The sequence below is a fragment of the Struthio camelus genome, chromosome 22 (genome assembly GCF_040807025.1).
Source record: "Struthio camelus isolate bStrCam1 chromosome 22, bStrCam1.hap1, whole genome shotgun sequence".
Taxonomy (NCBI): domain Eukaryota; kingdom Metazoa; phylum Chordata; class Aves; order Struthioniformes; family Struthionidae; genus Struthio; species Struthio camelus.
Window position 1 is genome coordinate 3246370 of NC_090963.1, and position 13576 is coordinate 3259945.

Sequence of the window (13576 nt, forward strand, 5' to 3'; positions counted from 1 at the left end):
AGTCAGGGCTGGGGTGCCGGCCTGTGGCCAGCGTGCTCCGCTGCCTGGCTGCTGAGAGTCATTCCTGTGGCTGTGGGGGAAGGCTGAGCTCCCTGTCTGCCTGGGTGTCGTGGACCTGCCTGCAATCGGGGCCCAGGTCTGGAGCTGTTGTGCTCAGCTGGCAGCTTGTTTGGGGTGACAGCCCGTTAGTGGGGCCCAGGTCAGCGTGCCCCTGCATGGGAGAAAAGGAGCCTCCTTGTGCGCGGGGCCCTGGGCTGCCCTGTAACTCAGGGAGTGGCTAGTGCCCTGGGGCCCCGGGCCTTCTGCAGTTTGGGCAGCGGCCCCAGCCCCCTGTAAGCAGGGGAGAAGGCTCTTGGGGCGCTGCTCTGCATGCCCAGCTACCTTTGCCCAGCGTGCCTGCCTCTGACCCCAGCTGCAGCTTCAATCAAGACTGCGGGACGCCTGGTCACGGGGAGGCAGGCGCGTCGGCAGCGGCTGCTGGTGAGTTTAGGCAGGGGTTTTCCCCCGGGGGGTGTTGGGGGCCTGGGGGCAGGGTCTTGGGCAAGTGAGGGGCCTGCTGGGCATGTGGGAGGAGCGGCCGCCTGCCTGCAGTGTGGCGAGTGGCAAAGTGCTGGTCACTTTGGCGAGAGGAGCTCGTTGGTGGTGATTTTTGCGGGGGGGGGGGGGGGGCGGGGGGGGTGTAGGGGTAGGGTTAGGTGTGCGGGTAAGGGAAGGGGAGTGTTGGGTGGAGGTGTGGAGAGCTGCCCGCTGTGCCTCTGTCCTTCAGGCAGGCAGCGCTGGCCCTTCTCGGGGCTAAGTGTGTCTGGTTTGCTTTCCCCCAGGTCGCAGAGAAGAAAGAGAGGAGTGGTGAGGACCTGCGAGTCAAGAGTGAGGAGGAAGAGAGAAGAGGAGGAAAAGGAGGAAAGAGAAAGGTACTCTGGGCAAAGGGCGGGCCCTGGAAGCAGGGCTGCGGTCCTGTGAGAGCAAGGCTGGCACCTTTGGTGGCCTTGCTCGCTTTGCGCTGGGCGTCCTGGGCATTCTGGAGAAGCCGCCTGCCTGCAGCGTGGCAAGTGGCAAAGTGCTGGTCACTTTGGCGAGAGAGGCTCATTGGTGATGTTTGGGGTGGGGGGGGGTAGGGTTGGGTGCGTGGGTAAGGAAGGGGAGTGTTGGGTGGAGGTGTGGAGAGCTGCCCGCTGTGCCTCTGTCCTTCAGGCAGGCAGTGCTGGCCCTTCTCGGGGCTAAGTGTGTCTGGTTTGCTTTCCCCCAGGTCGCAGAGAAGAAAGAGGAGGAGTGGTGAGGACCTGCGAGTCAAGAGTGAGGAGGAAGAGGGGGAAAGAGAAAGGCACTCTGGGCAAAGGGCGGGCCCTGGAAGCAGGGCTGCGGTCCCGTGAGAGCATGGCTGGCACCTTTGGTGGCCTTGCTCGCTTTGCGCTGGGCGACCCCCCTGTAAGCAGGGCTCGGGTCTTTGCTGTAGTTTGGCTTTTGCCACGTTGCTCCTTTGGCTGCCTGGAGAGAGTGACGACCCTGTAAGGAGGGTGGGAGTAGTCGCTTCCTCCGCACCTGAGGGGGAAAGGGAGCTCGCTGGAACCCATGCCCGCCCTGTAAGCAGGGGAGGGCCCTTGCCCCCCGCGGCTTTCCGCCTGCTGGCAGCGTGGCCAGCGTGACCCCCTGTCATCGGGGTGTGTCACAGCGTTTGCCCTTTGGCACCACGAGAAGCCCCTTGGCACGTTGAGGGCTGTGGCCTGCCTGCAGCGTTGGGGGCAGGTCGGAGCCTCTCCTCCCGCTCCTGGGTACGGCTTGGTCCCCTGACATTGGCTGCCCTGGGCTCTCTTTCCCTCCTGGAAAGTCATGTTTGTCCTTGTCTCCTGTCTTTGTGTCTTTCTTCTTGTCCTCTGTCCTTGTTGGAGCGCGTGAGCGAGCGAGTGTGCTTGTCCTTTAGGCCTCTGTACAAAGCGCTGCAGCGTACTAGCTTCAGCTTCCCAGGCCTGAAAGAAGAGCTCAGTGCAGCGACGGAGGGTCCTCCCTGAGCCCCAGATTTGAGGAGGGGGAGAGCTCCGGCTTGCCCCTTGCTTGCTCGGGCAGAGCCAAGCCACTTGGTGCTAGCGTGGGCAATGGGACCTGCCCGTAGTCGGGGCCCAGGTCTCTGCCCGCGTGGCTGCCTGTCCTGCTGGCAGCGTGGCCAGCGTGACCGCCCCGCAGTCAGGGTGCGCGTCAGGAGCTGCGGAGCCCCTTGTCACCTGGAGCAGCTTGGCCCGCCTGTAAGGCAGGTGGAGGGATCGTGCCCTCCTGCGGCCTGCTGCTTTAGCCAGCCACCAGGAATGACCCCTCCGAGGCCCTGTAAGGGGGCAGGCGGAGGAAGTGCAGTGCCGGAGGGTGCCGTCTGGGCTCCGGTGCTGCTTTTTGTGTGTGGGGGAGGGGGGGGAGCTGCCCGCAGCTGGGCTTGAGGTCCCCCCGGGCTCCGGAAGACACGCTGTTGTGCTGCAGCCAGGATGGCCAGCCCGTAGCTCGGGCGTAGGTCAGAGCCCCCAGCTTTGTGGGGCTGGTGGGTGGCGCGGAGCGTTGTGGGGACGGCCCTGTAAGCAGGGTTGTGCGCGTCCCCTGCACTGCGCTCTGCGGCAGGTGCTCGGAGCGACCCCCTGCAAGGAGGTGGGTGTCTGGGGCCGCCGCCTTTCAGAGGCGTGGGGCCGGGCTGGCTGGACCCTGCCTGTAGTCAGGGCTGGGGTGCCGGCCTGTGGCCAGCGTGCTCCGCTGCCTGGCTGCTGAGAGTCATTCCTGTGGCTGTGGGGGAAGGCTGAGCTCCCTGTCTGCCTGGGTGTCGTGGACCTGCCTGCAATCGGGGCCCAGGTCTGGAGCTGTTGTGCTCAGCTGGCAGCTTGTTTGGGGCGACCAGCCCGTTAGCGGGGCCCAGGTCAGCGTGCCCCTGCATGGGAGAAAAGGAGCCTCCTTGTGCGTGGGGCCCCGGGCTGCCCTGTAACTCAGGGAGTGGCTAGTGCCCTGGGGCCCCGGGCCTTCTGCAGTTTGGGCAGCGGCCCCAGCCCCCTGTAAGCAGGGGAGAAGGCTCTTGGGGCGCTGCTCTGCATGCCCAGCTACCTTTGCCCAGCGTGCCCGCCTCTGACCCCAGCTGCAGCTTCAATCAAGACTGCGGGACGCCTGGTCACGGGGAGGCAGGCGCGTCGGCAGCGGCTGCTGGTGAGTTTAGGCAGGGGTTTTCCCCCGGGGGGTGTTGGGGGCCTGGGGGCAGGGTCTTGGGCAAGTGAGGGGCCTGCTGGGCGTGTGGGAGGAGCGGCCGCCTGCCTGCAGTGTGGCGAGTGGCAAAGTGCTGGTCACTTTGGCGAGAGGAGCTCGTTGGTGGTGTTTGTGCTGGGGTGGGGGGGAGGTGGGGTGGTAGGGGTAGGGTTGGGTGCGTGGGTAAGGAAGGGGAGTGTTGGGTGGAGGTGTGGAGAGCTGCCCGCTGTGCCTCTGTCCTTCAGGCAGGCAGCGCTGGCCCTTCTCGGGGCTAAGTGTGTCTGGTTTGCTTTCCCCCAGGTCGCAGAGAAGAAAGAGGAGGAGTGGTGAGGACCTGCGAGTCAAGAGTGAGGAGGAAGAGAGAAGAGGAGGAAAAGGAGGAAAGAGAAAGGCACTCTGGGCAAAGGGCGGGCCCTGGAAGCAGGGCTGCGGTCCTGTGAGAGCAAGGCTGGCACCTTTGGTGGCCTTGCTCGCTTTGCGCTGGGCGACCCCCCTGTAAGCAGGGCTCGGGTCTTTGCTGTAGTTTGGCTTTTGCCACGTTGCTCCTTTGGCTGCCTGGAGAGAGTGACGACCCTGTAAGGAGGGTGGGAGTAGTCGCTTCCTCCGCACCTGAGGGGGAAAGGGAGCTCGCTGGAACCCATGCCCGCCCTGTAAGCAGGGGAGGGCCCTTGCCCCCCGCGGCTTTCCGCCCGCTGGCAGCGTGGCCAGCGTGACCCCCTGTCGTCGGGGTGTGTCACAGCGTTTGCCCTTTGGCACCACGAGAAGCCCCTTGGCACGTTGAGGGCTGTGGCCTGCCTGCAGCGTTGGGGGCAGGTCGGAGCCTCTCCTCCCGCTCCTGGGTACGGCTTGGTCCCCTGACATTGGCTGCCCTGGGCTCTCTTTCCCTCCTGGAAAGTCATGTTTGTCCTTGTCCTTGTCTCCTGTCTTTGTGTCTTTCTTCTTGTCCTCTGTCCTTGTTGGAGCGCGTGAGCGAGCGAGTGTGCTTGTCCTTTAGGCCTCTGTACAAAGCGCTGCAGCGTACTAGCTTCAGCTTCCCAGGCCTGAAAGAAGAGCTCAGTGCAGCGACGGAGGGTCCTCCCTGAGCCCCAGATTTGAGGAGGGGGAGAGCTCCGGCTTGCCCCTTGCTTGCTCGGGCAGAGCCAAGCCACTTGGTGCTAGCGTGGGCAATGGGACCTGCCCGTAGTCGGGGCCCAGGTCTCTGCCCGCGTGGCTGCCTGTCCTGCTGGCAGCGTGGCCAGCGTGACCGCCCCGCAGTCAGGGTGCGCGTCAGGAGCTGCGGAGCCCCTTGTCACCTGGAGCAGCTTGGCCCGCCTGTAAGGCAGGTGGAGGGATCGTGCCCTCCTGCGGCCTGCTGCTTTAGCCAGCCACCAGGAATGACCCCTCCGAGGCCCTGTAAGGGGGCAGGTGGAGGAAGTGCAGTGCCGGAGGGTGCCGTCTGGGCTCCGGTGCTACTTTTTTTGGGGGGGGAGCTGCCCGCAGCTGGGCTTGAGGTCCCCCCGGGCTCCGGAAGACACGCTGTTGTGCTGCAGCCAGGATGGCCAGCCCGTAGCTCGGGCGTAGGTCAGAGCCCCCAGCTTTGTGGGGCTGGTGGGTGGCGCGGAGCGTTGTGGGGACGGCCCTGTAAGCAGGGTTGTGCGCGTCCCCTGCACTGCGCTCTGCGGCAGGTGCTCGGAGCGACCCCCTGCAAGGAGGTGGGTGTCTGGGGCCGCCGCCTTTCAGAGGCGTGGGGCCGGGCTGGCTGGACCCTGCCTGTAGTCAGGGCTGGGGTGCCGGCCTGTGGCCAGCGTGCTCCGCTGCCTGGCTGCTGAGAGTCATTCCTGTGGCTGTGGGGGAAGGCTGAGCTCCCTGTCTGCCTGGGTGTCGTGGACCTGCCTGCAATCGGGGCCCAGGTCTGGAGCTGTTGTGCTCAGCTGGCAGCTTGTTTGGGGTGACCAGCCCGTTAGCGGGGCCCAGGTCAGCGTGCCCCTGCATGGGAGAAAAGGAGCCTCCTTGTGCGTGGGGCCCCGGGCTGCCCTGTAACTCAGGGAGTGGCTAGTGCCCTGGGGCCCCGGGCCTTCTGCAGTTTGGGCAGCGGCCCCAGCCCCCTGTAAGCAGGGGAGAAGGCTCTTGGGGCGCTGCTCTGCATGCCCAGCTACCTTTGCCCAGCGTGCCCGCCTCTGACCCCAGCTGCAGCTTCAATCAAGACTGCGGGACGCCTGGTCACGGGGAGGCAGGCGCGTCGGCAGCGGCTGCTGGTGAGTTTAGGCAGGGGTTTTCCCCCGGGGGGTGTTGGGGGCCTGGGGGCAGGGTCTTGGGCAAGTGAGGGGCCTGCTGGGCGCGTGGGAGGAGCGGCCGCCTGCCTGCAGTGTGGCGAGTGGCAAAGTGCTGGTCACTTTGGCGAGAGGAGCTCGTTGGTGGTGTTTGTGCTGGGGTGGGGGGGAGGTGGGGGGGTAGGGGTAGGGTTGGGTGCGTGGGTAAGGAAGGGGAGTGTTGGGTGGAGGTGTGGAGAGCTGCCCGCTGTGCCTCTGTCCTTCAGGCAGGCAGCGCTGGCCCTTCTCGGGGCTAAGTGTGTCTGGTTTGCTTTCCCCCAGGTCGCAGAGAAGAAAGAGGAGGAGTGGTGAGGACCTGCGAGTCAAGAGTGTGGAGGAAGAGAGAAGAGGAGGAAGAGGGAAGAGGAGGAAAGAGAAAGGCACTCTCTGGAAGCAGGGCTGCGGTCACGTAAGAGCATCACTGGCAATGGCAGGGTGGTATTGTTGTTACTTTGGGGGAGGTACTTGCTGAATACTCTCAACCTGTGCACGGAGGAGGCAGCAGGAGGACCTCAGTCTGTGGAGGAGCAGTTTCCTCTTGTCCTTGAGCAGCTTTTGCATCTGCCCTTTTCCCAGTTACTCAGTAAAATGCTTTGTCAAACTGTAGGTTGCACATGGGCCCCTTTCACACCCAACTCTGCTTTAGCTCATGCCAGGAAGATTGCACTGCACAGGCGGTCTTAGCTTTGCCCCACCTGTTGGAGTTTTTGTTGTTGTGAAGGTAGTGTGTGTTTGTTCTCAGCGGCAGGAAGGGGGATGTCTAGGACTGTGCCGCAGCTTCCAGGTAAGAGTGCGGTTGTCGTGGAGGTTTAGTGGTAGGAGTGCGGTGGTGCTGCAGCGTTGTCGTGGAGGTTTAGTGGTAGGAGAGCGGTGTTGCTGCAGGGTTGTCGTGGAGGTTTTGTGGTAGGAGAGCGGTGGTGCTGCAGGGTTGTCGTGGAGGTTTTGTGGTAGGAGTGCGGTGGTGCTGCAGGGTTGTCGTGGAGGTTTTGTGGTAGGAGTGTGGTGGTGCTGCGGTGCTGTAGGAGGATTTATTTGGGCTGTTTGGTGCAGAGTAGGGGGCAGAGGTGAGGTTGCCTGTGCAGTGCAATTGGACGGGGGCTGGAGTTGAGCTGAGGTGGGTTTTGAAAGCAGCCTGGCCCCCAGCCCTCCCTGGCGGCCTCAGCCCTGTCCTTGTGCCTCGCGGGGCTGAGGAGGGACCTGCCTATCCCAAGCGGTGCCAGCGCTCCAGCGCCAGCTTGCACCTCTCTGCCTTCAGGAGCCAGCGTGAGAGTTGCAGAAAGTGGAGCGAAAGCTTCTGTTAAACAGCTCATGCGCTCCTCCCTGCCCAGAGTCGCCCGGGGTAGAAGTCCCACTTTGTTTTTTTTCCCCCAAATTCAACACAAAGGTCCTTTCAAGAGAAGGTATTGTAAAGTACCAGCCTAAAATACCTTATTGTTATTGTGCTATGTTAATGTGATTAAAGTTGAGGACGACTCTGGAGCTTGTCTGAGCTAAGCCCCCCCAAATGCTACACACCTCTAAACGCTGTGGTGAAACAGCTGCCTTTGGAGGACCCTGGAGGGTTTTATGGCAACACCTCAACTCCTGCTGTCGTTCAATAGATTAAAGCCTTTACCTTCAAGAAGTCTCTGTCCTGTCTGCTTCAACGAGAAGAAACGAAATAAGACTGTATGTTCACTGTTCTGTCTGTGCCTATAGCAGGAAAAATGAAATAAAATGCTATTTTCACTGCCCAGTGCGTGTCTATAGTGGGAGGAAAAAAACCTAAAATGTGTTTTTTCATTGTCCTGTATGTGTGTAAAGTGGGGGGGGGGGGGGAATTAAATGGTGTTTTCTCTGTCCTGTTTGTGGGTGAAGCATTTAAAAAAAGAAAGAAAGAAAGAAGACATGTTTTTTCATGGTCCTCTCAGTAACGCGCAAACAAAGAAATAAGGTTGTTTTCATTGTCCACTGTGTGTGTAAAGCAAGAGAAAAAAGAATAGTGAGAACATCAAACATCTTTTGGGCTAGAGCAGAAAAAAGACATAGTGTTTCCTCTATCCTCTTGATGTGTAAAGTGGGGGGGGAAAAAGAATGTTTTTTTCACTGTATTGTATAAACCAGGAGAAAACAAAAGATCCAAAGTCGTGTTTTCACTGTCTGGTTTGTGGGTAAAGCAGGAGGAAAAAAAAAAAAAGAAAAAAGGTGTTTTCACGGTTGTGACTGTGCATAAAGTGGGGAGGTGAAAAAAGAAAAATAGTGATGCTTTCACTGTCTGCTCTGTGCCTATAGCAGGAAAAAATGAAATAAAATGCTATTTTCACTGCCCAGTGTGTCGATAGCAGAAAAAAAACCTAAAATGTGTTTTTTCACTGTCCTGTATGTGTGCAAAGCAGGGGTGGAAAAAAGAAAAAGAAATTAAAGGGTGGTGCTTTCACTGTCCTATTTGTGTATAAAGCAGAAGGAAAAAGAAAAGAAATTAATTGATTATTTTCCCCTGTCCTGTTTGTGGGTGAAGCGTTTAAAAAAAAAAAAAAAGTAAAATAAAGCACACAGACATAAAATGTGTTTTTCATGGTCGTCTTTCTCAGTAATGTGGGAAGAAAGCAATAATGGTGTTTTCGTTGTCCGCTCTGTGTGTAAACCAGGAGACAAACCAAACTTTGAAATTGATGTTTTGACTATTGTCTTTTGGGCCTAGAGCAGAAAAAAACCATTAAAATAGTGTTTCATCTATCCTATTTGGGTGTAAAATGGGGGGGGGGGGGGGAGACAAAAAGAAATAGAATGGTTTTTCACTGTCCTGTGTTCTATAAACCAGAAAAAAAGAACCCTAAAGTGGTGTTTTCACTGTCCTGTGTTGTAGAAACCAGGAGGGGGAAAAAAAAAAAAAAGAGAGATCTAAAATAGTGTTTTAACTTTCCTCTGGGTGGGTAAAGCAGGAGGAGGGGGGAAAAAAAAAGGAAAAGAAATTGTGTTTTCTGTGTGCTATCTGTGTACAAAGTGGGGGGGAAAGAAAAGAAAGGGTGGTGCTTTCACTGTCTGGTCTGTGCTTATAGCAGAAAAAATGAAATGAAATGGTGCTTTCACTGTCCGGAAAGCATTCCACTGTTTTCTGGTTTATACAGTAGAATGTAGACAGAAATAAGGTTGCTTTCGGTGTCCAGTGCATGCGTAAACAAAGAAAAAAGTGTTTTTTTTCCTGGTCGGTGTGTGTGTAAAGCAGGGTTAAGAAAAGAGTGCTTTCAGTGTCTTTTCTGTGTGTAAAGCAGAAAACAAAATAAAGTTGCTTTACAGATGCTCTGGACAGTGAAAACAAACAAAAAAACCCCCCACACCCTCACGTTTTTCACTGTCCTGTATAAGCACGTAAAGCAAGAAGAAAAAAAAAAAAAGAAGAAACAGGTTGGGTTTTCACTATTGTGTTAGTGGGTAAAGCAGGGAAAAAAAAAAGACATAAAACGGTGTTTTGTTTTGTGGCAACCAGAAATAAAGAAATAAGGTTGTTTCCTGTATGGTATATGCGTAAACCATTAAAAAAAGAATGTTTTCACTGTCCTGTTTCTGCTTAAAGCAGGGGAAGGGGAAAAAAAAACCCCACCCCATGCAGTTGCTGTTTTCACTCTTGTCCTCTGGCAGGCCTGAAGCAGAGAAAAGAACTAAAATGGTGTTTTCAGTGTCTTGTTTGTGGATAAAGCAGAACAAAAGAAATAAGGTTATTTTCACTGTCGTGTTAGTGGGAAAATAGGAAAAACAAAGAAACAGAGTATTGCTTTCACTGTCCCTGTTCATTGATAAAGGAAAAACAAAAAAAAGCAATAAAAAGTTTTTTCACTCTCATGTCTGTGTGTAAAGGAAAAAAACCTGCAATTTGTGTTTTCCCTGTCCTGTTCGCGCATAAAGTGGAAAAAAAGGCAATAAGGTTGTGTTTTCTGTGTCATGTTTATGCTACAACACACGGTATAAAAAAACCCCGTTCACTTCGTTATGAAGTGAAGCTCCTTTTCACAGGGGGCCAGTGAGAACAGCGGGGAGAGCCTGGGCGGGGTCCGAGGGGCTGGGGAGGCTGTGGGTGGGGCCCGGGTGGAGATAGGCGGGGCCAGGGGTGGGCCATTCGCACCCTGAGAGGGGCGGTCGGCGGGGCGGGTTCCAGGGGAGGGGCGGGGCCCGGGCGGTCCTTTCATATTGGGGCGTGGCCTATACTCTGGGCAGGGCGGGTTTTCCAGGGGCGGGTTCGAAGACTCCGGGGTGTGGCTCGAGGGCGTGGCTTACCGCTGCTGCTGGGCGGGGCTAGGGCCGGGAGAGGGGGAAGGCCAGGGCAGCGGCGGCGCGGCGGGTGGGACGGAGGGCGGGGCCATCCCCGAAAGCGGGGCCCGGGGCGGAGCGCCGCCCCAGCACCGCCCAAGCTCCGGAGCGCAGCGCCAGTCACGCCCCACCGTTTTCATTAGCCCCGCCCCGCGGCTCAACCCAGCGACCCACCCCGGGTCCCGCCTCTGCCCAAACTAGCCTCTTAGTCCCGCCCCCTGGAGATGAAAGGACCGCCCCTGGCCCCGCCCCCAGGCCCCCGCGCCCCCGACCTCCCACCGCCCAGTCAACGCTTCCCAACTACCCGCCTCAGGGTGTGAACGTCCCCGGTTGGCCCCGCCCCCAGGCGGCACGTCCCCGCCCCTGCTCCGCCTGGCCCCGCCCACCGCCAGGCAGGGAAAGAGTGTTTCACCACTTAAGCAGGTGAACAATTTTTTTATTACATCGCTTTAAGCCCAGGACTCTCAACACGCAACTTATTGCGTTTCTGTCAGCTTCACGCACGAAGAGGACAGTGAAAACACCTTTTAGCTTTTTTTCTGCTTTACACAGAAACAGCAGAGTGACAACACCGTTTTCTTTTCTTTCGTTTTCTGGTTTATACTAAACAGGACAGTGAAAGGATCCTTTCTTTTTTTTCCTGTTTCACACGCAAACACGACAGCCAAAACACCATTTAATTGCTTTTTTTCCTTTCTGCTTTACCCAGAAGCAGGATTGCAAAAACACAAGTTTAATTGTCCTATATTGTGTAAACTTGAAAAGAAGAACTAAAACTCCATTTTATTTCCTTTTCTTTTCTAGTTTACACACAAACAGACAGTGAAAACATTTTTTTCTTCCACTTTACACACAAAAAGGACATGGAAACCACTATTTTTTTTTATTTTTTCTACTTTAGACCTAAAGAGTGAAAACATGCACTTCAGGGTTATTTTTTTCGTTTCTTTGTTCTTTAAGCAAAAATAGGATAGTAAAACACAATTTTATATCTTTTTTTGTTCTGATTTAAACACCCACCAGATAAGGTTATTTTCAGTATTTCTTCTGTTCTGCTTTATCCACAAACAAGACACTGAAAACACCATTTTAGTTCTTTTCTCTGCTTCAGGCCTGCCAGAGGACAAGAGTGAAAACAGCAACTGCATGGGGTGGGGTTTTTTTTTCCCCTTCCCCTGCTTTAAGCAGAAACAGGACAGTGAAAACATTCTTTTTTTAATGGTTTACGCATATACCATACAGGAAACAACCTTATTTCTTTATTTCTGGTTGCCACAAAACAAAACACCGTTTTATGTCTTTTTTTTTTCCCTGCTTTACCCACTAACACAATAGTGAAAACCCAACCTGTTTCTTCTTTTTTTTTTTTCTTCTTGCTTTACGTGCTTATACAGGACAGTGAAAAACGTGAGGGTGTGGGGGGTTTTTTTGTTTGTTTTCACTGTCCAGAGCATCTGTAAAGCAACTTTATTTTGTTTTCTGCTTTACACACAGAAAAGACACTGAAAGCACTCTTTTCTTAACCCTGCTTTACACACACACCGACCAGGAAAAAAAACACTTTTTTCTTTGTTTACGCATGCACTGGACACCGAAAGCAACCTTATTTCTGTCTACATTCTACTGTATAAACCAGAAAACAGTGGAATGCTTTCCGGACAGTGAAAGCACCATTTCATTTCATTTTTTCTGCTATAAGCACAGACCAGACAGTGAAAGCACCACCCTTTCTTTTCTTTCTCCCCCACTTTGTACACAGATAGCACACAGAAAACAATTTCTTTTCCTTTTTTTTTTCCCCCTCCTCCTGCTTTACCCACCCAGAGGAAAGTTAAAACACTATTTTAGATCTCTCTTTTTTTTTTTTTTCCCCTCCTGGTTTCTACAACACAGGACAGTGAAAACACCACTTTAGGGTTTCTTTTTTCTGGTTTATAGAACACAGGACAGTGAAAAACCATTCTATTTCTTTTTGTCTCCCCCCCCCCCCCATTTTACACCCAAATAGGATAGATGAAACACTATTTTAATGGTTTTTTTCTGCTCTAGGCCCAAAAGACAATAGTCAAAACATCAATTTCAAAGTTTGGTTTGTCTCCTGGTTTACACACAGAGCGGACAACGAAAACACCATTATTGCTTTCTTCCCACATTACTGAGAAAGACGACCATGAAAAACACATTTTATGTCTGTGTGCTTTATTTTACTTTTTTTTTTTTTAAACGCTTCACCCACAAACAGGACAGGGGAAAATAATCAATTAATTTCTTTTCTTTTTCCTTCTGCTTTATACACAAATAGGACAGTGAAAGCACCACCCTTTAATTTCTTTTTCTTTTTTCCACCCCTGCTTTGCACACATACAGGACAGTGAAAAAACACATTTTAGGTTTTTTTTTCTGCTATCGACACACTGGGCAGTGAAAATAGCATTTTATTTCATTTTTTCCTGCTATAGGCACAGAGCAGACAGTGAAAGCATCACTATTTTTCTTTTTTCACCTCCCCACTTTATGCACAGTCACAACCGTGAAAACACCTTTTTTCTTTTTTTTTTTTCCTCCTGCTTTACCCACAAACCAGACAGTGAAAACACGACTTTGGATCTTTTGTTTTCTCCTGGTTTATACAATACAGTGAAAAAAACATTCTTTTTCCCCCCCCACTTTACACATCAAGAGGATAGAGGAAACACTATGTCTTTTTTCTGCTCTAGCCCGAAAGATGTTTGATGTTCTCACTATTCTTTTTTCTCTTGCTTTACACACACAGTGGACAATGAAAACAACCTTATTTCTTTGTTTGCGCGTTACTGAGAGGACCATGAAAAAACATGTCTTCTTTCTTTCTTTCTTTTTTTAAATGCTTCACCCACAAACAGGACAGAGAAAACACCATTTAATTCCCCCCCCCCCCACTTTACACACATACAGGACAATGAAAAAACACATTTTAGGTTTTTTTCCTCCCACTATAGACACGCACTGGGCAGTGAAAATAGCATTTTATTTCATTTTTCCTGCTATAGGCACAGACAGAACAGTGAACATACAGCCTTATTTCGTTTCTTCTCGTTGAAGCAGACAGGACAGAGACTTCTTGAAGGTAAAGGCTTTAATCTATTGAACGACAGCAGGAGTTGAGGTGTTGCCATAAAACCCTCCAGGGTCCTCCAAAGGCAGCTGTTTCACCACAGCGTTTAGAGGTGTGTAGCATTTGAGGGGGCTTAGCTCAGACAAGCTCCAGAGTCGTCCTCAACTTTAATCACATTAACATAGCACAATAACAATAAGGTATTTTAGGCTGGTACTTTACAATACCTTCTCTTGAAAGGACCTTTGTGTTGAATTTGGGGGAAAAAAACAAAGTGGGACTTCTACCCCGGGCGACTCTGGGCAGGGAGGAGCGCATGAGCTGTTTAACAGAAGCTTTCGCTCCACTTTCTGCAACTCTCACGCTGGCTCCTGAAGGCAGAGAGGTGCAAGCTGGCGCTGGAGCGCTGGCACCGCTTGGGATAGGCAGGTCCCTCCTCAGCCCCGCGAGGCACAAGGACAGGGCTGAGGCCGCCAGGGAGGGCTGGGGGCCAGGCTGCTTTCAAAACCCACCTCAGCTCAACTCCAGCCCCCGTCCAATTGCACTGCACAGGCAACCTCACCTCTGCCCCCTACTCTGCACCAAACAGCCCAAATAAATCCTCCTACAGCACCGCAGCACCACCACACTCCTACCACAAAACCTCCACGACAACCCTGCAGCACCACCGCACTCCTACCACAAAACCTCCACGACAACCCTGCAG

At 53.8% G+C, this 13576-nt stretch overlaps 1 long non-coding RNA gene across 1 annotated transcript; it reads left to right on the forward strand.

The window, feature by feature from the left end:
* The first annotated feature begins 234 nt into the window (after nucleotides 1-234).
* Nucleotides 235-3596, forward strand: LOC138061924 (uncharacterized). Its single transcript, XR_011135922.1, has 4 exons — nucleotides 235-480; nucleotides 822-911; nucleotides 1247-3168; nucleotides 3505-3596. It is a non-coding gene; the product is annotated as an uncharacterized lncRNA (long non-coding RNA).
* Nucleotides 3597-13576: the final 9980 nt, after the last annotated feature.